This window comes from Nelumbo lutea, chromosome 2, assembly GCF_056320005.1.
Source record: "Nelumbo lutea isolate HS-2025 chromosome 2, American lotus-T2T, whole genome shotgun sequence".
In the NCBI taxonomy this organism is placed as follows: domain Eukaryota; kingdom Viridiplantae; phylum Streptophyta; class Magnoliopsida; order Proteales; family Nelumbonaceae; genus Nelumbo; species Nelumbo lutea.
This window is the reverse complement of record NC_142685.1, coordinates 68,763,812-68,787,670: the sequence shown is the minus strand read 5'-3', so window position 1 is coordinate 68,787,670 and position 23,859 is coordinate 68,763,812. Positions and strand designations below refer to the sequence as shown.

Here is a 23,859-nt window from a genome sequence, read left to right as displayed (position 1 = left end):
TCAGAGGGATGGTGTTCCAAGAAACCCAAGATGGAATTCCCTTTTTTTGATGGAGAGAACCCACGACAGAGAAAGAAATGGCAGCATATGCTTCATTCTGTTGTGATGAAAGGTGGTGGCCTGGCCATAGATGTAAGAAAAAGTTGTTCAATATGATCATAGCCACAATACCTGACAAAGAAGATGACGAAGGTCCTGGAGAGTCAAAAAGTACATTGGAGGAAATTGTTGCAGAAGGGGACATGGAATTGTTTGTGCATGCACTAACAGACAGTACAGCCTAACACATACTCAAGATTCAAGGATTGGCCAAGAGGAAGCCAATTACTATTCTCATAGATGGTGGGAGCACCCACTATTTCTTAGATTCACAGGTAGCACAACAAGTAGGATGGCTAATCAAGGAAGTAGGACAGATGTCAATGATGGTAGTTGATGGTAGCAAGATGATCATCATAACTGTATACCGTGGATTTATTTGGAAGATGCAAGGGAATGGAATTTTCAGCAGATGTTAGAACCATTAGATTGGGAGGATGTGATATGGTCCTCGGAGTTGATTGGATGAAAACTCATGGTCCAGTCATTTTCGACTTTAGCAAAATCCAACTAACAATTAGTCGGAAGGGAAATGTGTCATTGAAAGGCCTGACGGAAGAAGTAGAACTGCAATCTATCAATGTTAATTCACTACATAAAATGATCAAGAGAAAGTTTTACAGCCTTTTCGGACAATTATACTTGATGAACACCACAACAGAACAACACTCACAAGTAACACACTCTTACCAAATTGAGGGATTGTTATTTGAATTTTCTATAGTGTTTGAAAAACCAACTACACTACCACCACACAGGCTCAAGACCATCAAATACACCTCAATCCAAATGCAACCCCTGTTATATATAGGCCTTATAGGTATCCATATGTATAAAAGGCAAGGGTAGAAAATTTGGTGAAGGAAATGCTAAAAATTGGCATTATTAGACCAAGCACTAATGCTTTTGCCTCACTTGTAATCTTAGTAAAAAAAAAAAAAGATGGCAGTTGGAGGTTTTGTATTGATTACCGAACCCTAAATAACATAACAGTTAAGGATAAGTATCCTATTCCCTTGATTGATAACTTGTTGGATGAGTTGGGGGCGCTAAAGTATTCTCCAAACTATATCTAAGGGCAGGCTACCACCAAATTAGAATGAAATAGGATGTGCACAAGACTCCATTCAAAACACAATAAGGGCATTATGAATTTAGCGCGATGCCCCTTTGGTCTCACCAATGCCTTGACAATTTTTCAGTCTATTATGAATGAGATGTTTAGCCCTTACCTTAGGCATTTTGTGTTGGTGTTTTTTTATGATATTTTGGTCTACAGCATGGACTTCCCACATATATGGAACACCTAAGGGTGGTGCTTGCAGTGCTGCAATAGAATCAGTTTTATGCAAAAATGTCCAAATTCTCCTTTGCGCAAGGACAAATTGAATTTCTTGGCCATATTATATCAGGAGAGGGGGTGGCCGCAGATCCAACTAAGGTGGAAAACATGGTGTCTTGGCCCAAACCAACTAATGTGAAGGCTTTAAGAGGATTATTCGGCCTAACTGGTTATTATAGGAAGTTCATCCAAAATTATAGTCATTAGCAAGCCCTTAATAGAACTACACAAGAAAGATAATTTTCATTGGAATGAAGTTGTTGATAAAGCCTTCGAGTCCTTGAAAAAAATTATGGTCACTGTTCCTATTCTTACCTTACCTGATTTCAAAAAGGAGTTTGTGGTAGAGACTGATGCATGTCACTCAGGCATTGGTGTTGTCCTTATGCAAAATGGAAAGCCATTAGCATATCTCAACAAGGCATTGAGCCCCAAGAATTTGGGCCTCTCTATTTATGAAAAAGAACTTAAGGTAATAGTTTTTGCAGTCACAAGATGGAGGTCTTACCTATTAAGACAGTAGTTTACTATACGAACTGACCATCAAAGCTTAAAATACTCGTTAGAACAAAAATTGTCACAAGTGGCTTGCTAAGTTGTTGGGATTCAAGTACGAAATGGAATACAAGAAGAGAGTGGAGAATAGAGGTGTTGATGCTCTTTCTCGACTAACTGAAGATCAAGGTTGTTGCAATGTTGTGTCTTGTGTTCAGCCATTATGGATGGAAGAAATCAGCAACAGCTATGAACAAAGTGATAAAGCCAAACAACTCATTACAACCCTTTGCATCATGTTAAACCCCACTATCATTATCACCAAGGCATTTTGCGGTACCAAGGCAGAATTTTTGTGGGCTCTAACAACACCCTAAAGACACAACTTCTTAGTAGCCTACACACTTCAGCTGTAGGGGGCATTCAAGCATGCTATAATAGGGTTAAACCTCTTTTCTATTGGCTGGGTCTAAGAATAGATGTTAAAAAGTTTGTGATTGAATGCGATGTATGTCAATGAAACAAAGAAGAGATTGTCCCTTATCTGGGGGTTGCTTCAACCACTATACCTGATCAGTCATAGAGACATATTTGCATGGATTTTGTCGAAAGACTTCTTAAGCCAGTAGGCAAAGAACCATCATGGTCATCATTGATAGGTTTACCAATTATGCCCACTGTATCCCCTTAGCACATCCATTTTCTATAGAGTCCATTGCTCTCTTATTCCTAGATTACATCCACAAACTCAATCACTTACCCCAAACCATTATTATAGATAGAGACAAAATCTTTGTTAGTGGATTTTGGAGGGAGTTCTTTAAACTATTAGGGACTAAGCTCCATTTCAGTTCATCCTATCATTCTCAAACAGATGGGTAGACTGAGAGACTCAAAAGGTGCTTGGAAATATATCTCCGACGCATGGCAAGTCAAAGACCTAAATAGTGGTGCAAATGATTGTCCTTGGATGAATGGTGGTACAATACCAACTACCGTATTGCCTTAAGAATGATGCCATTTCAGGCCCTTTATGGTTTATGCTCCACCCCAATTGTTTATTGGCCCACAATTGAAGTATATAGTAGTAGTAATCGATCAATTTTTGCTATAGAAATAGCAAATGATACAACTCAACAAAGATAATCTCTCACTGGTATAAAATAGAATGTCATGTTTCCCAATTCAAAAGGAAGGTTGGGCCAAATATTAGTCCCCAATCCACACTACTAATGATGGGGACTAATATTTGGCCCAACCTTCATTTTGAACCCTATCCTAATCAAATATCAGTTCAAAAGGAAGGTTGGGTCAAATGTCATGAAAACAAAGTCATCTATCCTAATCAAATAATTAATTAAGGCTTTGCAAAGCTACACACTGATGAGGTCAACTATTCATAGGAACTCTTCACAGTAAGTGTTAAAGGATGTAAGAGTTACTAATGCTATATGTTATATATTGATAGAACCTATATTCCAAATAATAGAGATGTGACGCTTGGTTATGTGTTGTTAACAAATGATTACGAAGTGTTAATAGCAACAAGTCACCCGTGCAAGGCATGTGATGCAACAGAGGCAAAATGGAAAACTCTCATAGTTGGACTTGAGGAAGTAAGAATGAGAAAGATACCTTCTTTGGCAGTTCTGTTAGAAGTTCAACATACGGTGGATCTTGTAAGTAGAAACATAACTAAATGTACTTGGCGTGAGATGCCGTATCTAGACCAGATCTTCAGCTTTACTGAAGTGTTTTGATCTATGTATATACTGTATGTAAATAGGAAGGAAAATGATTCGACTCATAGTTTAGCAATAAGTTTATTTGTTACTTGTTCATCTCATCTTGAACAACATCAATAATCAATTTTGTATAATCATTTCAAATACGAGTAAAATGTTTAAGGGTAAATCTGACCAAATAAGTTTTCTCTATTAGACTGTTGTTGTTTATTATATTAGATGGCTAGAAATAAGTCTTTATTTGGAGGTATCTTTTTTTTTTTTTTTGTGGATTGGGTTATTAGGATAGTCTTATATAAGTTTTAGAGAATCAGATTGAGCATCAACTTGGAAAAAAGAGAGGTTCATAGATCAGAAGTTCAACTAGGGCTGGACCTATTTATCTTAGTTTTAATTTTTTATATTAAAAACTTAGATTTGAGATAAAAAAAGGCATCTTTTGGCAAAAATAGTAGGCCTTGGAAAAATTAAGATCTTGAAAAGTTACCCCCAAAAAAAAAAAAAAAAAAAGATCACCCCAATAGAACATCTCAAAAAGTTATGGTCCGGAAGTTTATATTTACTTTAAAAAAAAATCAAGAAACTAGTTGGTTTTCTGAAAATAGAACCAGTTCACCATTTTTCCAATTGGACCAGCCAAGTCAATAAGTTTAACTGATTTTTAACACATTCTAGTTTTGGGGGGTATAACAAAACTAACCAAGGACTTGAGTCATGGTTCAACTGATCTGGTTTTCTTAACATTGGTGTTATCTATGATTTAGGTTTATGAAGACTTGGAAAAAAAATATGAAGGATATTCTTCTAAGGGCTTGTTCATTTTCTAATAAATTTGGGGTGGGGGGGAGTTGATCAATGTTGATGTTGACCAACTTTCCCATGTTTTTTTGCAAGGAAATATAACACCCACAAAAAGTGAATTTTTTCTTCTGATAAAATTTTGGGCCACTTTCCTGAGAAGGAAAATTGACCAAACTATTATGGGACTAATATATCCCAACCAGCACACTAAAGTTTGAACATTTTTAAAAATTTCTCATTTACCTAGCTAACATTTCTCCATAAATTAATATATACCATATATAAAAATGTGAATATAAAGTGAATTTTTTTCGGACTAAAATTACCCTCTATTTCATTGTTTGAGAAAGGGTATAAAAATCATTTTATTATAGCTTTAATGGCTACTAAAATTCCCATATTTGTGTATTTAGTTCATCTCTAATTGTAATGATTGAAAATGCAACTTCAATTATTGTTTTCCACATTTAATTCCCTCTTATCAAGTCTTATAGTACTAACTCTTACTTTTTCTAATTAAATCCTATATTTAAGTTATTTTTTACTAATAAATGGTATTAATTAGATCTATGTCAATGTTTTTAACAATATAAACCCATATATTTTAAAATTGACTCAAAAACAAAACCATTTTTTATCCAAGAGGTGGTTAATCAATTCAACCAACTGAATCAAATTGATCAACATATGAAATCATAGTTAGGTTATAAAAATTTTAAAATAGAACTAAATATAAAAAGTTATAAACATGTATAAAAAATTAGACACATTTATGGTATTTGTATTAATCAAATTAAAAAAATAAGTACAATAAACAAAAATTATTTTTATTGATAATGCAAATGAAATACATAATTTACAACTAACTAACCAAAAATGGAATAATTTTATTGTTTGGCAAAGATCAATAGTTCAACTTTTGGGTTAAATGTATTAACCTTTAATGTCATAAATAAATAATACAAATTAAAAAATATAAAAAACAAAAATGAAAACATACATAAATTTTGCAAAAAATCATTCAGGCACATGTATAATATCACATATTTATCATATTAAACAAAAAGTAAGTGTGGCATATAAAAATTATTTTTATGCGCAAAAATACAAAAGAATTATAGAAAATACTGAACACATTTATAATTATATATTTACACTAATATAAAAATATGAATAAGATTATGAATCTTTCTTTTGACTATAATACTCATTTTTGAATTTAGTCCCTATTTAATAGGTTTAAATTATAAATTAAACTATTACTTTTCACCTCATTCAATTATCTCTATTTAAAATTTACATTTTTTTTATAAATGAACAAAAAAGATACAGTAAAAAGATAATACATTACAAAAAGAATAGTCTATGTATTTGCACAGTATAATTAAACTACTACATTTTATTTCAGTTCATTTACAATGCAAACAAACATAATAAGTCAAAATCTGAAAAAAAAAATCAAAATATGCACCCAAAGCATTTGCACTCTCATACTTCTGCTCCAAAGAAAATGAAATTGCAAATTTGCAATGCAAACAGACCAAGCCAAGTATTTTTTAAATGTTTAAGGAATTGTAATGAACTTTTTAACAAGTTTTGTTTTGAATTTATCAGAAAAAAAGGCTATAATAGGCTTCTGGAGTTTAGAGCTTCAACTAATAGTTGCTTCAATGGTTAATGGACTCAAGTGTGGCTCCATCAAAGGAACGCCATTTAATGGATATCATTGGTGTGCATTAGATGATTTGGAAGGTTCAGCCCCAAGCTATTTTTCAACCCCCATGAAGCGTTTATCCAGCTAGTATTATAGAAAGGATTGAATATTTTAGGTTCGGTTTGGAAGGAATACAAATACAAATATATAGAGTGCAAAACATTGAACATTTGTATGTATTTGCACAGTCCATATTTGTATTTGTACTCTTTCCAAACTGAGCCTTATAGTCTCCTAAGAATTGCTTGAATCTCTTACATATCAGAAGGGTATTAACCATTGAATATAGCCACATGTAATATCTATATCTTATGGTATGGTGTAATTTGGGTAAATATTGACAGGTGGGCCAATTAATTTGAGAGAAATACCTCAGATTATCATGTTACTATGACTTCTAGGGGTGCAACCTGGATTTGGATTTTGCCCTAATGCTAACCCAAGCTCCATATAGTTGAAATTCTTCAAAATTGAGCAAACCGATTTACAGCCCTAAGTCACTCCTAAAGCTCTACTTGTGCTCCCTGTTAGACGCAGAGACCTTTCTCTACCTTTTCTTTCAAACCAAACACAGCCTAACAGATGTTGTTCAAACTCCTTCATAAGTTTCTATTCTTTACTTCCTAGTTAGTGGAAAGTTTAATGGTGTAGCCCATGATGTGGCCCAACTAACTAGATCAAGCCCATTATCTTGGTTTACTGAACTCCTTACTTGTATTTGAGAGAAATAATCCATTCAGATCTCTCCGTTTCTTTGATAATTTCACAGAATTTTGGCATTCCTAGCATGGTCCGGACACTTTGGACTTGGATTGACTGTTTGACATATGTTATAAAGTTTGGGGGAAGTGATTATAATTACCAAACTTTAAGTGTAACATATAAGAATTATTTTTTACACACAAAAATACAAAAAAATTATAGAAAATTTTGGACACATTTATAATTCTATATTTATACTACTATTAAAAATATGAGTAAAATTATGAAACTTTTTTTGACTAAGATACTCATTTTTGAATTTATTCCCTATTTAATAAGTTTAAATTGTAAATTAAGCTACTACTTTTCACTTCATTCAATTCTCTCTATTTAAATCTTATATTTTTTTATAAATAAATAAAAAAAGATACACCAAAAAGATAAAACATTACGAAAAGAATAGTCTAGCCAAGTATGTAGAATTGCCAATGATACTTGAAACTTCACAACTCGATCCCATTATCTCATATTTGGATGAGGTGTTTATGTAATCAAATTTGAATTTTGCAATCTACATTTGATTAATAATAAAAAACAAATATATATATATAAACAAAAAATAAAAAATACACAATTTATAGAAAAATTTGGATACATTATTACTATCATTGTCATCATCTAGAATTGCCCCATACAAAGCACTTGCACACTTACTAGTACAAGTAAATGCATCTATCCGATTTATCCAATTTAAATAACTTCTCACGAAATGTACCCTAAGTGATCTAGTGATTCGGGGTTTCAAGGATTGCCAATATTTTAGTGGGGGATAGTTTTATAACATATCCACCATTCAGATCTGCCCATACTTTTGTGCTATTATTCATGGAAGATATTCCCAATTCGTATTGGTGAGGACTAGCCTATTCCAATTCGTATTAGTGGCCTAAAAAGCATGGTTTTCAAAATCAGACCGGACCAGAAAAATCGGGAACCATTCACCTAATAGGTTCTATTTCACCCAAAACTGTTTTCTGACCAAAAACCATTGATATGATCAGTGAATCGCTGACCCGAGCAGTCGAATGATTGACCTGGACAACAGTTTTTTACCATTTTTTATTCTTTTATTATTTTTTATCAAAATAGACCGTTCAACCCAAGAACGGGTCCTAGAACGGTTTAAAACCTTGCTAAAAGGTGAAGTTATTGGATTTTTTCTTTTTATTTCGAATTTCATGTTTATAATTCTAATAGTTTTTTATATCAATGATGGTACGATCATGGCAGCTGCTTTTATCACCACAAAAAAAAAAAAAAAAAAGAAAGAGAAAAAATAGACGTTAACTTTTTGAGTAGACAGAACAAGGGGGCTCGCATGTTACAGTGATATTAATGATATTAGACATTTTCTTTGAAGTTCATTTTGTTGATATTAGTAGAAACCAAAATCGGGCAGCCGCTCTAGTTCATTTTATACAAAATGAATTAATTGTCAGCAGCATTCCATTTCGGTGTTTTCGGTTCAAAACCGAACCGAAAAAATTAAAATTTAAAAAACTGATTTAATTATATGGTAGATCGAAACGAAATCGAAGTATGTGAAAATCGAATAAACTGAATTGAATTTTTTTTTGGTTATTTCAGATATTTCGGTTAAAACCGAAATTATTTAACCTGAAAGATGCAATGCAGCGTAGGAAGATGTAGGTGGCCAACGGCACTCGGCAACGAATCAACGCCGTTTGTGTTTGGAGACTGGAGTGCAGGAAGAAGAAGAGGACCGAAGCCTGGAGCCTGGAGGAACTGAGGAAGCTGTAGTGCAGCAGGGGCAGCCGGCAGCTGCAGCACTCGGCAACGAGTCAACGCTGTTCGTGACTTCGTGTTCGATGTTCCTGCTGGTGCTGGGTGAGCTGGTGACGTCCGGCAGCCGCGGCAGTTGAAGAGACGAACTGAACTGACGTCCGGCAGCCGCGACAGAAAGAGACGAACTGATGAAGATGCAGCCCAGTAGTAGCAGCCGGGAGCTGCAGCACTCGACAATGAGTCAACGCCGTTCTCGACTTCGTGTTCGGTGTTCCTGCTGGTGATGGGTGAGCCGATGACGTCCAGCAGCCGCATCAGTTGAAGAGACGAGACTTCGGAGACTCTGGACTCTGGTCTGGAACTGGAAGACGATTAGATGAGAGTTCCGAGACGGCAAGTCGATAGAGATAGGAATAGAGAGAAAGGAGAAAGGGTGTTAGTCTCTAACAGTCTGACAGTTTCACAATCTGACTCTTAGATGCCCACCCGTGCAACAAGAAAGTTTTTTGTTTAAGAAGTTTTGCAGTTTGCTTATTTTGGAATTTAGCAAATAGCCAAATATGCTTCTTAATTTATTAAATATTAATATAAAATTAAATTATAAATTATAATATTAAATCGGTTTTGTCGGTTAACCGATTTATCAAATCTGATAATTAAAACTGAAATCCAAAATAAAAAAAAAAAAAATCGAACCCAACCGAAAAACCGATTAAACCAAAATTTTGATTCGATTTTTCGGTTTTAACCGAATTATGCTCATCCCTACCAATCAACATTCCGCTCTAGTTCATTTTTTATAGCTCGCCTTTACGTGTCAATCGAGTGGGAGCCGATAGCGGGCTCTAAATTCCATCTCTTCTCTTCTGGAACTACACAGTTTACGTGTCAATTGAGTCATCACTCACTTGGAGTTTGTAAAGTGATATTTCAGTTTAATTAATATAGGAGATGTTTGGAACGGTGGTCATTTAAAAAAAAATGGTGTCATGTCAGATCCACATAGGACTTTCAATAAATGCCCATGTATTTTATTGTTTGGTTTGGCCGATTATTAAAAAATCGGATATTCCTCGAAAATCAGCCATCATCGATGCATAAAATGCCAAATTTTGTATTTCATGCATCGGTGAATCGTTTCCCCCAACGATTGACTGATGTGTATCCTATGTGGTGCTTACTTGTCAACACATACATGAAAAATGGTGATGAAAATCAACTTACCAAACAACATAGTGTTGCTCACTACTTACATGGCAGAAGCATTTTTTTGTAAAAAATAGGTCATGGAATCATAGGCGTTTTTTCTTGAAAATCGATATAAAAAAGCGTCCACACTTCCAAAAACCATGATAGTATTTTTATCCATAAGAAAAAGGATAAATCCCATTTAATTGAAACTTAATAACTAAACTTGAAGTTAAATTTGATACCATTGCCACTTCTATTTGCAAAATTTTAGGTCGATCAACATAATTTTTTTAGAAATTGTCTTATCACACCATACTAGATAACCACTTCAATTAAAACATATGGGCATTGGATTGGATTTTAGCATTAATAATAGAAACACCAAATTTGATATTTGTTGAAGAAATAACAATGGTACCAAATATTGTGTCATAACTCAAATCATTTGTGATAGAAAAAATATATTCTTATAAAATCTGTATTATTGAGCAACATAAAATATTACAAGTAGAAAGCAATAATACCAAGCACAACCTTAAACAAAATTATCATAAAATGGAATGTAAAAGAAGAATCCATGTATAGTGAAATTAAAAGACAGAAATGAGCTTTTATCTAAATCTGATTTAATCCTAGAGGACTTAAAATAATTATAAGAAGGGTTTAATAGTAGAAACACACATGCCTAGCTAAATCAAATAATTCGGATTTGAATCACATTAAATACTATTTATTTGTAGCGCTGTCCCTTCCTTATCTTTGAACCTTGAATAATTTAGAAACCATGGGCTTCTTCCCCTGCCAAAACAAGCAAATTTGTATTGGGCTAGGGTGTATTTCGTACAATATGGTTGGTATTGTTTTTGAAAATATAAATATTTGATACATCAGAAAATATAATATAATTTTTCTATTGTTGCCCAGATTTTAAAATGTTGACTTATTTAAATTACCACAACATTAGTATAGATTGATTTGAGCTTATTTTTATGTAAAGTAGCTTTTAAAGATAATTTAGAACCTTTTGTACTTTTTTTTTTCATTTTCTATTTCAATGAATTAAGCGGCTGAACCAAATGGTTAGAGCCTGTTTCACCCGTCTCTCTTAGGAATAGCAACAGAACAGGTTCAGCGTGGGATCATATTCCCTGTCCGTGACCCCGATTTGGAATAAATCCCCGTCCCTAACCTCAATCCTCATAAGAGATAAAAGTTGTCTTCCATCTCCGATCCCCGATAGGGATTTAGATCCTCAAAATTTTTTAGTTAATAATATTTTTTGAAAACAAATTTACTTAAAATAAATAAAATTTTTAAAATATAAATAATATTTTAAATTTATTTTGACATATATAAATAATATAAATAACATCATATATAATAATATATTTAATATGAATAATATTTAATGTATATCATTGGGGTTGAAGCGGGGCACCAGGGATCCCTATGAATCATGTCCCCATTTCCAAAGGAAAATTGCCATCTCTCTCTCTCTCTCTCTCTCTCTCTCTCTCTCTCTCTCTCTCTCGGACTTAAAACCACCACCTACCATAGCTTCCCATAGCATTTTTTTTTTTATGCCTATTTCAAAATCTCCCTGAAGTTTGGTAATGGCTATCATCTCCCCTGAACTTTCTCTGACATAGTTGCATGTAGATCCCATTTGGTAGATCTTCTAAAAAGAGGCATGTAGCTTCCCATAGCATTTAATTAAAATGTTTATTTTCCAATATTTCTCCTCATATGAATCACTAGTCCAAACCCTTCCAATCTCTTTTTTAAAATTGATTTATTTTCAAAATTTGCCCTTCATATCAATCATTCAAAGGCAGAGCTGTAATTTTAAATTCTTTATTTTTTTGTTGTTTATAAAATTTTGTATTATTTTTCTATAAAAACCAGCCTTTTTATAAATGAACAAAAAAAGATACACCAAAAAGATAAAACATTACAAAAAGATTAGTTTATGTATTTGCACAGTATAATTAAATTACTACATTTCATTTCACGTCATTTACAATGCAAACAAACATAATAAGTCAAAATCTGAAAAAAAAAAAATCAAAATATGCACCCAAAGCATTTGCACTCTCATACTTCTGCTCTAAAGCAAATGAAATTGCAAATTTGCAACGCAAACAGACCAAGTCAAGTATTATTGAAATGTTTAAGGAATTGTAGTGAGCTTTAACAAGTTTTGTTTTGAACTTATAAGAAAAAAGGCTATAACAGGTTGATTAAGAGGTTTCTGGAACAGATTTAGAGCTTCAACTAATAGTTGCTTCAATGATTAATGGACTCAAGTGTGGCTCCATCAAAGTCATATCATTGATGTGTATTAGATGATTTGCAAGGTTCAGCTCAAAGCTATTTTTCAAACCATGAAGCGTTAGATCCATCTAGTATTATAGCAAGGATTGAATGTTTTAGGCTCAGTTTGGAAAAAGTATAAATATAAATATGTAGAGTGCAAAACCTTATATTTGCATTATTTTATATGTATTTACATAGTAGATATTTGTATTTATACTCTTTCTAAACTGAGCCTTACGATCTCCTAAGAATTGCTTAAACTTCATTGAATCTCTTACATATCATAAGGGTATTAAATCATTGAATATAGCCACATGTAATATGTATATCTTATGGTATGGTGCAATATGTATCGATATTTCGAAGTTGGGTAAATATTGACAGGTGGGTCATTAATTCGAGAGCAATGCCTCATAACTTCTAGGGGTGCAATTTGGATTGGGTTGGACTGGGCCTAATATTAATCCTATCTCAATATAGTTGAAATTCTTCAAAATTGAGCAATCCGATTTGCAGCCTTAAATCACTCCTGAAGCTCTGGTTGTACTCCGTGTAAGACGCAGAGACCTTTTCCTACCTTTTTTTTTCAAAGCAAATACAGCTTAACAGTGATTCCAAGGATGATGTTGTCCAAACTCTTTCGGAAATCGGAAATTTCTATTTTTTACTTCCTTATTAGTGGAAAGCTTAATGGTGTAGCCCATGATTTGGCCCAATTAACTAGACACCAATCAAGCCCATTATCTTGGTTTACTGAACTCCTTGTATTTGAGAGAGAAATAATCCGTTCAGATCTCTCCGTTTCTTTGATAATTTCACAAAATTTTGGCATTCCTAGCAATAGTCCAGCCCACAAATGAGGGCTTGTCCTCTGTGACTGAGATTCGAATCCGGCAAACACTTTGGACTTGGATTTTTGACACGAATTCAATGGTTATAAAGTTCGGGGTACCGATTATAATTATCAAACTTTAAAGGAAATTTTAACAACAATCTAAACCTTTAGGTAGGGATGTTCATGGGTCGGGTTAGGTTGGTTTGAGACATTTTCTTCAACTGATCCAATCTAGTAGGTTTACTTATTGACTAAACTAAAACCGACCGACCCTGAAGAAAAACCAACCCAAACATGAAAGGTCGGTTTGGATTGGTTTATCGGTTTAGTTAGTTTTTATATATATTTTAAACTAAAATATCTATTTATATTTAAGTTTTTATTCGAAATCAAAATATATATTTAAACCGATTAATTTTTTATGTAAAACTGATTTTTTTTGTCAATATATATTTAAATTTATACAAAACTGAATTAAATATTATACCATTGTATTATATTTGTATTGGTTTTACTTTTATAGTTTTTATCATAAATAACCAATATTTATTTCAAAATTCAAACAAACACAAATAAAACATATCAACCTTTAAAATATAGGGTAGGGACTAATTAATAATTACTTAAACACTTAAAAATATAGGATCAGTTCAGTTCGGTTTGGTTTTGGTTTTCATGCATGAAAATTGAACCAAATTATTGGTTTATTTTCTCATACAAACCGAAACCAACTGGTGTTTTAAAAAAGTGACCAATTTGGGTTGGGTCGGGCCGGTTTGGTCCGTTTAACATTTAATATGAACACCCCTACCTTTAGGAAATGTTTCAATAATTTATTAGAAAGTTTTGGCAAGTTAAGTTTTTGGATATGCAACCAACAGGCTGTTCCCACAGCCCTTGTATTTTGTAGGTAGACGTGTGAGAACAGTTTGTGGGTAGCAGATCCCCAGTAACGAATTTTTTTTTTGGGATTGATTTTGGGGTAAAATATAAAAGCCCCCTTTGTGGTTTCTGAAATCATAAAAACTTCCCTTGAGATTTTACTTTCATTAGAAATTCCTATGGTATTGAAAAACCTGTAGTTACCTCCCTTTTATTAATGTCTTAGATGAAAACGTTGGCCTAATTTAACTGTTTCCAAAAGCACCCATTTTATCCTTATATTTATCAATTTAAAGGGAAATTTATTAAAATGCCCCCCAAAAGAGCTTTTAACTTTTAATTAACAATTCCCGAACCAAATTGAAAAGAACAAAGTAATTTTACTCTAACTCAGTTTTACACTCTACATATTTGTATATATACTATTTTCAAGTTGAACCTCTATAAAAATGTTAGGTCTACTAAAACCTATAAGGGCAAATCTAACATTTTGAATTATACTGAAAATGCCCTAATAAGTTATAAGGATAATTTCATAACTTTGAAGTCTCTATGAGTAGGGATGACAATTTTCCCCATCCTCGATAGGTACCCAACTTCCCTGACCCCATTGGGTTAGGGTTGGGGATACCTTTGGCAAGGTGAGGATGGGGATGGGGATTAATAGGGATCCACGGTCGGGGTTGAGGTCAAACACTTGTTGTTTGATAAACCGTTTTTCAAAAAAAAAAAATTGTTTTCTTAGACCATGCCTTAAAATTCAGGAAAGGTATGATATGAGAAAACACCCTTTTTGGCATTTTCCTGTTTTTTCTACCATTGTTTGCAAAAGTATGCTACTGTGGCATTGAAAAACGCCTATGTGGGTAAAAACAGCATTCTTGTGCATAGGGGTGTAAACGGATCGAATTTGAATCGGATCAAGTAATATCCAAATTCAAATCCGATTAGAAAATTCGATATCCGAATTCGAATCTGATTAAATATTCGATTCAAATTAATTAATTATTTAAGGTAATTAATAAATATATAAAATAAATATTTTATTTATATAAAAGTATATAAATATATAAATTATTCATATAATTTAATAATTATATATATATATATATATTTATCATATTAGACATTTAAATATTTTATATTATATATAAGAATTAAATAATCAATCGAATTCAGATATTTATTAAATCGAATCAAGTGATATCCAAATTCAAATGGGCTGATCTTCTCGCGGCCCAATAGGCCAAGAATATGTCTAACCAGAGATTTTTAATTAGGGTAAAAATATACCTTATGGGTTTTTATAAATTGACTTAAACTTACCCTAAGTTTTGAAAAAAAAAAACTTAAACTACACTTGACAAGTAAAAACAGGGTTAGGCTCTCATATTTATCTATCTGAATGTGAGAATGACCCAACCCGACCCAACCCAACCTAGAAAAAACTGGGTTGGGTTGGATTGGGTCACGGGTCAACTTGCTAACCTGATTGCCAAGTCTAATTGGGACTATTTATGCATTGTTAGAAGTTTTCACTCTTTAAATTTTTTCTATTTAGTCTTTTTATTGTTTACTCTTAAAATTGTTAAATGCTCATATTTTTTTTATATGAAATTTTAAGGTTAATTCCTTTAATTTTGGCATTTTTCATGTAGTTTTTTTTTTTAATTTCAATTATTTTTTGGTATAACCCACATTGACCCATGGGTCAACCCTAACCCAAACATTTAAAGTTAGGATCTAGCATTTGATAACCCAACCAGAAATTCAACCGGACCCAAAATCAACCTGATTTATCTTGACTAGTCCTGAACTCGACCCACCCAACCCAATTGCCAGGTCTAAGTTAAACATATCCTCTCTCTCAGGTCGCAACTCTCGCAAGTTTGCTCCTTTGCTTTCCCCTCCTCCTCCTCCTGCGCTGCCGCCATCCTTTACCTCCCCTGCTTCCTCTCTTCCACTATTGCCTCCACTGCACCATATTCTATTGATTTCCCCCTTTTTTTATAGAAGACTACAAATCATTCGGTGCTAGGTTTTTTCTTGCGACGGTAGTCATCCTGTCGTTTGGTTGGTGGTTTGCGTAGGTACTACTCACATCCCAATATGGATTGTTTGGGTTTTTTTTTTTTTGTTGTTGGTTTAACTCTGATCAATTCTATTTTCTTGTTAGTCAAAATGTTTTTTGTTTGTTTTCTGTATGGTTTAATTTGAATACATCATTCCATGAATGGATTAATGTGAAACACATCGATTGTGTTATGTATAGATTAATGTGAAACACATCCGTCCCACTTTGTTATTCTATGAATGGATTAAAGCGAGTATAGTAGTGTAGTATGTGGTTTGATATGGGAACCACTTATAAGAAAATGACTGCCGATCTATGAGCTTGTGTTTATATTCATCCGTCCCACTTGTTCATATTGGTAGAAACCAATATCGGACAGCCGCTCTACTTCATTTTTTATAGCTCGCTCGCCTTTATGCCTCCATAGGGGCCGTTTTTCATTTTTCTTGGTATAGTACAGGCTGTGTAACACTAATTGTCAGCAACATTTCAATCACTCTTCTTAAAAGGGGGTGTTGGGAGTCGATCGCGGGGCTCTATATTCTATCTCTTCTTCAACTACTCAGTTTACGTGCCAATGGAGTCACCACTTATTTGGAGTTTGTAAACTGATATTCCAGTTTAATGATATAGTATTTTTATCCATAAGAAAAAGGATAAATCCCATTGAATTGAAACTTGAAGTTAAGCTTGGAATCATTGTCATTTCTATTTGCAAGGTTTTAGGTTGATCAACACAAATTTTTAAGAAATTGTCTTATTACACCACACTAGATAACCACTTTTACTAAAAACATGGGCATCAAAGAAACAACATTAGTACCAAATACAAGGTTCATGGGTATTTTAGAAATTTTTGTGCCTCTTTTTAGAAGATTCTCAATAGGGGGGGTCTATTTAACTGTATCAAAAAGTTTAGGGATGGTGATTTCAATTATCAAGGTTCAGTTTGCAAAGAGTACAAATACAAATGTGTAGAGTGCAAAGCCTTGTATTTTGTATTATTTTGTATGTTTTTGTTGTGTATATATTTGCATTTTTACTCCATCCAAAGTGAGCCCAAATTAACTTCAAATCAGGTTTCAGCAATATCAAAAACTTCAGGGGAGGTTTCAGTAATTTACCCTATAATTTAAAATGGTGATGGTCATCACCATGTCGTACCAAACAGAATTAGTTGCTTAGTCCATTCTTAGGCTTCTAGCTCTCCAGATAGCCTTGACCCTCCAAAAAACATAGTACCTAAAAGATAAAAGAAAAGGAAGAAAAGAAATAAGACACAAGAGAATGGTTAAAATCTGTTTGAAGGTTTTTTTTTTTTTTTGTAGTTTATGAGCAGATGATCTCTTGTGTTGATTTTTTAAAGGGATAAAATTTCTACATCAATATGTACTATGTAAATACATACAAAATACAAGGTTCTGCACTATACATATTTGCATTTGTACTCCTTCCAAACTTAGCATTAATAAAACTTGCAGCAGTGGTCACCCCACCCTCCACCAGGAGTAAAGTTTGAGGTTAGAAAGAGTACAAATACAAATCTGCATAGTACAAATACATTCAAAATATAATACAAAACACAAAGTTTGCACTCTATATATTTATATTTATATTTGTACTCCTTCCAAATTGAGCTTTTAAAGAAAAACTAAATAGAACAGGTTCATATAGCCAATCCTATATAGTTCAAATAACACTTAGATGATGATGTAATGGTTTGATCAACACCCATTTGAATCTAGTTACATGGTTTTACTTTAAATATCTCCAAAGTTCGAATTTGACAAGTCTATTAGAAATTCTTGTTGTATAATCTATTAAATTCTAAATTGTGCTAAACTAGACCCATGCCATCCATTTAGCGTGTATATGAAGAGGCAAATACATGACTTTGCCTAAGGATTTTAATATATGTTTGCAAGTGATAATTTCATTATTTCATATATGGAATCATAACAAACAGGGATTTGCTTCACTTATACCATGCTCTAAACCTTATAACCTTAAACTCTAAACCCCCTAAGTCCTTAAACCCTATATTTTAAACTCTGAAATTAACATGTAACATGCATTTAGTTGGATGTATGTCCTCGAACTGGGTAGGAGCCAAAAATGTTTCTCTAAGGTGAAATTAGCTTGAATCCAACCCAAAAGATTTAGGTTGGGTTGGGTTAGAATTAAGGTTGAGGCACTGAACAGGTCCAAGAAGAAAGATAATTTTAGTAAAATGAAGTCAAAGAATTTGGTCAACCCAAACCCAACTCAAAGACATCAGGTTAGTTTAGGCCTTTAGGGTCAGGGTTGAGGGTTCAACAACTAACAACTCAGCTTATGTTAGGGTTAGCATGAACTCAACCTAACCCAGCCCAGACTTGCACTCCTATTTCTTAATTATCATGGTATTTGGAACCGATGCGTTTCACATGCAAGCATACCATTTCACCAAGATTCAGAAAACACCACCTCTGTTGGGGAACAAAGACATCCCCTTTGGGGAACAAACACCATCTCTGCAACCAAACACAACCTTAATGTCATTTGACAAAACATTTTTTATTTTAATTTTTAAACTTTATCTTTCACCTTTGAAACAGTTAATTGTATTGTTCCTAGTTCCTAGCTCTAGGCTAGAGCCTAGCTAGGTTTCTGAAACATACTTTACTTCTTTCAATAGTTCTTAGGGATGCAACCTGGTAAGGATCAACCGAATACTCCACCAATTTTTTGGGCCACGTTGGGTTGTGATCAATGAACCAAACCCAATTTTAGGAATAGAGATGCTGAGACATCATGGAAATCTTATTAATATATTTGTTCCATTTGTTTGAAGTGTAATTTTATTTGCATCAATACAAATGTATGAGTGGTAATGAGAAAAATGCAAATTCTGGTTCACTTGGTATTTGTGCTTTGCTTCATGTTTTATTTCACTTCATTTACAATGCAAATAAACATAATAAGTCAAAATCTGAAAAAAAAAAATCAAAATATGCACCCAAAGCATTTGCACTCTCATACTTCTGCTCCAAAGCAAATGAAATTGCAAATTTGCAATACAAACAGACCAAGTCAAGTATTATTGAAATGTTGAAGGAATTGTAATGAACTTTAACAAGTTTTGTTTTGAACTTATCAGAAAAAAAGGCTATCATAGGTTGATTAAGAGGTTTCTGCAATCGATTTAGAGCTTCCACTAATAGTTGCTTCAATGATTAATGAACTCAAGTGTGACTCCATCAAAGGAACACCAATTAGTGGATTTCATTGCTGTGCATTAGATGATTTGGAAGGTCCAGCTAGTATTATAGAAAGGATTGAATATTTTAGGCTCAGTTTGGAAGGAGTATAAATACAAATATGTAGAGTGCAAAACCTTATATTTTGTATGTATTTGCACAGTCCATATTTGTATTTGTACTCTTTCCAAACTGAGCCCGAAGTTCTGCTTGTGCTCCGTGTTAGACGCAGAGACTTTTCCCTACCTTTTCTTTGAAACCAAACACAGCCTAACAGAATAACAATGATTCTAAAGATGTTGTCCAAACTCCTTCTAGCCCATGATGTGGCCCAACTAACTAGACACCAATCAAGCCCACTATCTTGGTTTACTGAACTCCTTGTATTTGAGAGAGAAAGAATCCGTTCAGATCTCTCCGTTTCTTTGATAATTTCTGGTGTATGAAACAAAATTTTGGCATTCCTAGCATGGCCCGACCCACAAATGAGGGCTTGTTCTCTGTGATTGAGATTCGAATCCGGCGAACATTGTGGACTTGGATTGACAGTTTGACATGAATTCAATGGTTATAAATTTAAGGGGAGATTTTAACAACAATCCAAACCTTTAGAGGATGTTTCAACAATTTATTTTAATATTTCTGGTATGTTATATGCAACCAACAGGCTGTTCCCACAGCCGTTGTATTTTGTAGGTAGAGGTGAGGGAACAGTTTGTGAGTAGCAGATTCCGAGTAATGGATTTTTTTTGGGGATTGATTTTGGGGTAAAATATAAAAACCTCCTTTATGATTTCTGACAATCATAAAAACTTCCCTTGAGGTTTTACTTTTATAAGAAATTCCCCTATAATATTAAAAAACCTGCAGTTACCTCCCTTGTATTGTTGTCTTGAATGAAAACGTTGGCATAATGCATTAACTGTTTCTAAAAGCACTCATTTTATGCTTATATTTATCAATTTATAGGGAAATTTATTAAAATGCCCCCAAAAGAGCTTTTAACTTTTAATTAAAAATTTCCAAAGCAGATTGAAAAGAATAAAGTAATTTTACTCTAACTCAGTTTTACACCTACATATTTGTGTTTGTACTCTTTCCAAACTTTACCTCTATAAAAATGTTAGGTCTACTGAAACCTAGAAGGGCAAATCTAACATTTTGAATTATATTGAAAATGCCCTAATAAGTTATAAGGATAATTTCATAACTTTGAAGTCTCCATGAGTAGGGATGGCAATTTTCCCCATCCCCAATGGGTACTTAATTTCCCCGACCCCATCGGGTCAGGGATGGGGATACCTTTGGCAAGGCGGGGACGGAGATGGGGATTAATAGGGATTTCTGACCCGGGTCGAGGTCAAACACTTGCCGTTTTAATGGATCATTTTTTCAAAAAAAAAAACGTTTTCTTAGACCATGCCTTAAAAATCAGGAAAGATATGATATGAGAAAACACATTTTTGGATATTTTCCTGTTTTTTCTACCATTGCTAGAAAAAGTATGCTGATGTGGCATTGAAAAACACCTATGTGGCTAAACAACAATGGTACCAAATAGAAAACCTAGAAAAACAGCATGCTTGAGCATAGGGGTGTAAATGGATTGAATTCGAATAAGATCAAGCAATATCTGAATTTAAATCCAATTAGAAAATTCAATATCCGAATTTGATTCAATATTCGACTTTTGAAAATTAATATCCGAATTCAAATCCGATTAAATATTCAATTCGATTAATTAATTATTTTAGGTAATTAATAAGTATATAAAATAAATATTTTATTTATACAAGTATATAATATATAAATTATTCATATAATTTAATTATTATATTATATTTTATATTATATATAAGAATTAAATAATTGGCCGAATTCGGATATTTATTAAATCAAATCAGGTCATATCCAAATTCAAATACAATTAGTTATTAATAGGATATCTGAATAGGACCGATTAATATTCAAATTATCCAAATCCAATTCGATTATGTCAAATATCAAATTCGAAATCGAATTTTTGAATACTGTTGACACCCCTACTTGTGTAGCAATGTGTATAGAAAACAACATCAATCTTTTGACACCGCCTTAGAGTTTTTGGGTGAGGTGAACCATCAATAAAAACCAAAAATGGAAAACCACAAATCCAGGATTGAAACCGATGTGAATCGAACATGCAACCTTCCAATCTGGAGTCAGACGCACTACCATTGCGGCACGAATCCATTAGGTCACGATGAGGTCAATGTGCTGTATTGGTTTTATACGCTTTGCCGTTAAATGGGTTGAGCTTCCCACGTCCAATAGGCCAATAATATGTCTAATGACAATGGGTACTCGTGGGAAACTTGTCCTGTCAGAGATTGGGGATGGAGGACAACTTTTATCTCTAATGGGGATTGAATATATGAATTTATTTCAAAGCCAAGGTCCGTGGGATGGGGAATATGATCCCTGCCCTGTTGTCATTTCTATCCATGAGACAAAGATGGAAGGGAGGTAGTTACGGATTTTTGTGAAACTAGAGGAGAGGTTTTTAGTAGGTGTTTGAAATCGATGTCGTTTTCTCATAAAATGGCACCACCTTAGAAATTCATTTTCTAAGAAAATACGTGTTGTTTGATAAACTGTTTTTCTGAAAAACGTTTTCTTAGACCATGCCTTAAAAATCAGGAAAGGTATGATCTGAGAAAACACCATTTTTTATATTTTCTTGTTTTTTCTATCATTGCTAGCATAGGTGTGCTGATGTGGCATTGAAAAATGCCTTATATGGCTAAACAGCAATGGTACCAAATAGAAAATCTGAAAAAAAACAGCATGCTTGTCCAGCAACGTCTATAAGAAACAGCATCGATCTTAGATACCAGCTTAGTATTTTATGGGTGACCTCAATAAAAACCAAAGGGAAAAAAATAAGAATTCGGGGATTGAACCCGACGTGAATCGAACACGCAACCTTCTGATCTGGAGTCAGACGCGCTACCATTGCGCCACGGGTCCCATATTTGAGAATGAGGTCAATGATTGCATTTATAAGCATTTCCTTTAAATGGGCTGAGCTTCCTGCGGCCCAATAGGCTAAGTATATGTCTAACTAGAGATTTTTAATTAGGGTAAAAATATACCTTATGGGTTTTTAATTTTTTATAAATTCACTTAAACGTACCCTAAATTTTGCAAAAGAACCTTAAAACAAAGCTTAAAACATATCCTCCATAAATGAAAAGGCAAATGTGAAGTCATTTAAAATTAAAAAATCCTATTTTGCCCTTTTGGGAAGAAGAAGAAGAATATTGGAAGAGATAAGAGAAAAAAATAGGCCAATAAACTGGTTTAGGCCCGTTTGGAAAGTCTTTTCGTGTCGTCTTTTGTCTGTTTAGAAGTTTGGAAGACCAACTTTCGGTCTATTCCCGTTTGGTTCGCAGAAGATCTTGCTGTCAAAATCCGGAGCACCAAAAAGACACGAAAAGCCCATTTTGAACTGACTTCAGGAAGCTCCAATCCTAACTTCTCAACTTTTATGCCCTCTCACAGCTTCCACATACATGTGCCAACGCTCACACCCGAACTAAAATGAAGAGTAGACACTTGAGAAAAACCCCCAAAACCCTCATTCACACGCGCACCTTGTTCTCTCTCAGGTCGCAACTCTCGCAAGTTCGCTCCTCTGCTTCCCCCTCCCCCTCCGCGGCCGCCACCATCCTTTATCTCCCCTACTTCCTCTCTCTTCCACCGTCACCTCCACCGCACCCTATTCCAATGATTTTCCCCCTTTTTTTACAGAAGTTTACAAATCATTCGGTGCTAGATTTTTCTCATGGTGGTGGTCATCCATTGTTTGGTAGGTGGTTTGCGTAGGTACAACTCACATCCCAATATGGATTGTTAGGGTTCTTTTTTTTTTTTCGTTTCATCTTTTTTGGTTTGCATAGGTAAAGCTTAGATCAATTCCATTTTCTTGTTAGTCAAATTGCTTTTTGTTTGTGTTTTGTATGGTTTAATGTGAATACATCCTTCCATTTTGTTGTGTTATGTATGGATGAATGTGAAACACATTCGTCACTTTATTGTGCTATGAATGGATTAAAGTGAGTATGGTAGTGCGGTCTTTGGTTTGATATGGAAACCACTGATTTTTTTTTTTTTTGTGTGTGTGTTTATATTCATCCGTATGTTCTGAGAAAATAAATGTCGATCTATGAGCTTTTGATGCAAGAGAACACCAATTACTCATGTGAAAATTCGACTCTAGTTACCATGTGATGGAAGGCTTTTGGCTTAAGATTTGTAGACACAGAGGAGACTACACAACAAGAGAGATCATAATTCATAATATGCAACTCGTTTTAGGCAGAGCCTATAGTCGTATATACGGTTTTCTTATCTTGGTATAACTACTATATATTAGAAGCAATTTTCTTTTTTTTTTTTTCATTTTCTTCACATTACATATAAATCTATTAATTGGATTCAATTCAATGACATTATAGGTAGGTAGCCATTCAATTGATGGATTATTTAATGGCTCATTCGTCACCATTTGTATTGGTTCAGAATTGAGGTTGTGTTGGACATCCTAGGCAAACATGACATTATAGGTATCTAGGGA

At 33.7% G+C, this 23,859-nt stretch overlaps 1 non-coding gene across 1 annotated transcript; it reads right to left on the bottom strand.

Moving 5' to 3' along the window:
* Positions 1-22,178: 22,178 nt before the first annotated feature.
* TRNAW-CCA (transfer RNA tryptophan (anticodon CCA)) lies at positions 22,179-22,250 on the bottom strand. The gene has a single exon. It is a non-coding gene; the product is annotated as a tRNA-Trp (tRNA).
* Between the last annotated feature and the right edge of the window lie 1,609 nt (positions 22,251-23,859).